The sequence below is a fragment of the Otolemur garnettii genome, unplaced genomic scaffold (assembly GCF_000181295.1).
Source record: "Otolemur garnettii isolate 467f Iridium unplaced genomic scaffold, OtoGar3 scaffold00064, whole genome shotgun sequence".
NCBI classification, from domain to species: domain Eukaryota; kingdom Metazoa; phylum Chordata; class Mammalia; order Primates; family Galagidae; genus Otolemur; species Otolemur garnettii.
In genome coordinates this window covers 10,064,375-10,067,866 of record NW_003852459.1, presented here as the reverse complement: position 1 = coordinate 10,067,866, position 3,492 = coordinate 10,064,375, and positions in this window count along the sequence as shown.

Here is a 3,492-nt window from a genome sequence, read left to right as displayed (position 1 = left end):
CGAACAGCTATAGAGGGACAAGTCTCGGGGCCAGCAGGTGAGACACTTGTTTGATTGCAATTTGTGGTCACCATGGTATAACTTATAATGACCTAAAGTAGAAGTGGGGAAAAAGGAGAGTTATTTTATTCCTATTATTTTATGCCAGACTCAAGTCATAAGCCAAAGCTTTCATTAGGCTTTTATAAGTTTTGCAATTATATCTTCCCAACTTAGATGTGGTCTGCATCTAAATGAGGTTAGAGCAGCTGGCAGGTTTTCAAGCCTAATATGTGTATTTGGAGACTAAACCTGCCCTGGTAAAATATTTCTTTAGGGGGGAGGTGTTTGTCATTTCCGGTTTTTTCACTTGTACATCTGAATGAAATCATTTAGTCATCTCCCAAGGAATCCATAATAAAGAAAATTTAATGTTTCATTAATGAACTGGTAATTTCTTTTTTCTGTTCCTAAAGAACTTATTGTATGTTTAGTACTTTTGTACAAATTTAAACATTGGGGTAGAAATTTCATTTGAGAGTTCATGGCAGGTTCAAAGCCTTTTATATCAAGGTGCCCAACCCAAGTCTGTCTAAGGTTTAAAGTGTCTGCAACCTTATAAGTTTTATTTCTTTTTTTGAGACAGAGTCTCACTTTGTCACCCTTGGTCACCTTTAGCTCTTGGGCTTAGGTAATTCTCCTGCCTCAGCCTCCCAAGTAGCTAGGACTACAGGTGCCCGCCACAACTCCTGGCTATTTTTTTGTTGAAGTTTGGCCGGGGCCAGGTTTGAACCTGCCACCCTTGGTATATGGGTCCGGCGCCCTACCCACTGAACCACAGGCGCCGCCCACCTTATGAGTTTTTTGAGTGTGGCTTTCCTGGCATATATGTGGAAAAGTGAGAGTTGGTCTCACCTCAGTTCTTCTATCATTGGCTGTGCTTGCTTCTTCCAGGCTGGTTCCACCTTAGGAGAGTCAGTTCCATTGCTCTCCACCATTTACTTTACTTCTAGCCATTCATTGCCTTGGACCTTTGGACCACAGGCCTCTCAAAAAGGGGAGGTGATCATAATTCCAAAAGATATAATCCTGAATGTTGAAATCCCCAAATATTAAAATCCTAAATATATAACTCTGCAAAAAATAATTTTAAGAGTTTTCTAAAATATATTTGCTTTTTAAAATGGGGATTTGGCTCGGTGCCTGTGGCTCAAGTGGCTAAGGTGCCAGCCACATATATCTAAGGTGGCGAGTTCGAATCCAGCCCAGGGCCACCAAACAACAATGACGGCTGCAACCAAAAAAAAAATAGCCAGGCATTGCGGTGGGCACCTGTGGTCCCAGCTACTTGGGAGGCTGAAGCAGGAGACTTGCTTGAGCCCAGGAGTTGGAGGTTACTGTGAGCTGTGATGCCACAGCACTCTACCCAGGGGGATAGCTTGAAACTCTGTCTCAAAAATAAATAAATAAAATGGCGATTTATTTGAAAAATATAAAAACATGCCAGAATATTTCATAAGTCACAATAAAATATGTAATAATAACATACATATTCTTTCTTTCTTTTTTTTGAGACAGAGTTTCACTATGTCACCCTCTGTAGAGTGCTATGGTGTCACAGCACACAGCATCCTCAACCCTTGGGCTTAAGTGATTCTCTTGCCTCAGCCTCCCAAGTAGCTGGGAGTACAGGCACCCACCACAACACCCAGCCATTTTTTGTTGCAGTTGTCATTGTTGTTTAGTAGGCCCATGCGGGTTGGAACCTGCCAGCCTTGGTATATGTGGCTGGTGATATAACCACTGTGTTACGGGTGCTGAACCAACATACATATTCTTACAAGCATAATCAAACTCAAGTATACTGGTAACGACAGTCTCTCAGGAACAGTTAAGAGCAAATGAGTCATATTAGTAAAGAAATAGGTCATAAAATGAAACATATAAACACATATCACTATGGCTGGTAATTGTGTGCACAAAGGTTTCTGACTTCAATCATCTGAAATCAGGTTGGATTTGAAGAGATTAACCAAAAACCTCAATGGTTCACCACTGCATAAGCAGTCACCCAAACAGCTTAGATCTAGAGAAATTTTATCTTTCACAAATGAAGATGTACAGAGAAATTTCTTCATTTACTGGGGAAGTTTCAAGGTTTTTACATACATGTGTGATGTTTATAGGCAAAGTCAACTTAATGATAATACACTTTCACGGAGTAAAATTTGCAAAAAAGTGCATAAAACAACTTAGAACTCTCTAAAAGTCTTTATATACTTTACATTTCCCGTATTGGAAATGATGTAAAGATGAAATGCATAGCATAGTGAATGGTAAAATATAAACTTGACAATTTCAAATAATGGGAGAAAAAAACTACAAAAAATAAAAAGAAAATTTGACACACGAAAAAAATGTATTACAGGGATAGACATGGGAGATTGCACAGAGGCCCATAAGAGGGGGCTGACTTTCATGGACATTCACAGTTTTTTGAAGTCTTACAACATGATGAATAGATGCTTTTTTTCCTTTTAGGATGTGGCTTTCCTTGGAGAATCTTCATTTCCTATGTGGTGCTGTTCGTTTTGAAATTCTGTGATTCCACATACACCAAACATGGCATTCCCTGTTAAAATTTTCTATCTTCTGTGACATGTTTCTACGTTGTTTTGAGTACTTGGAAATCTATTCTACGCACTCTTGTGTACAGACCACAGATTTGGCAGAAACAATCCTGGTGATTGAACAGCAGCACTCTTACCTAAGTGTCTTCTTGTCCTACTGTGCACAACATTATTTTTTGAAGAAGTCATAACTTTGCTGGCTTCTTCAGGCAAATATGGCTTTAAGTTATTAACCTCTCTTGGGACTGCATCAGTTGGTAGGAATGCCAGTGCAGACACGTGATGCACTTTTAAGCCGCAGTTATTGTCACATCAGTAGCATGGGGCCAAGTCACTCATCTGAATCTTCCAACGAGTACCAAGAAAGACACTAACAAGGTAATAGTTCATAACGTGATGCAAGTGCCCTGCATTCTACTGAAAATGCACTCATCCCTTCTCTAGGATTTGGATTTCAGGATTTCAGTGTTTGAGATTTTAATCTTTTCAGGTTGTGATTTTGAGGATTTTATTCATTATAAATTTTAAAGTTTAGGGATTTTGCTTTTCCAGGATTTCAACATTTGAGATTATGGTGTTCAGGATTTTGTCTTTTGGGATTATGACCCAAACCCTTCGAAGGTCTTCTCCCTCATGTAAATGTCAACACAAGGGCGACTGGTCCAGACCACCTTCCCTGTCCTGTCTTTGGTGTTGGACCCGACTAAGTGCACGCTACATAGACATGTGCAACTTTACTGAAATGTTGAAGAAACTACGTCCTAGGAAGAGAAAATTTTTAATTCTGTCTCACATGACAGTTTCTATCATTCAATGAAAAACATATGAGCATTTAAACTCTTTCTGGCTATTATCTCGAGCAAGTGCTTCGGTTCTTCCTATT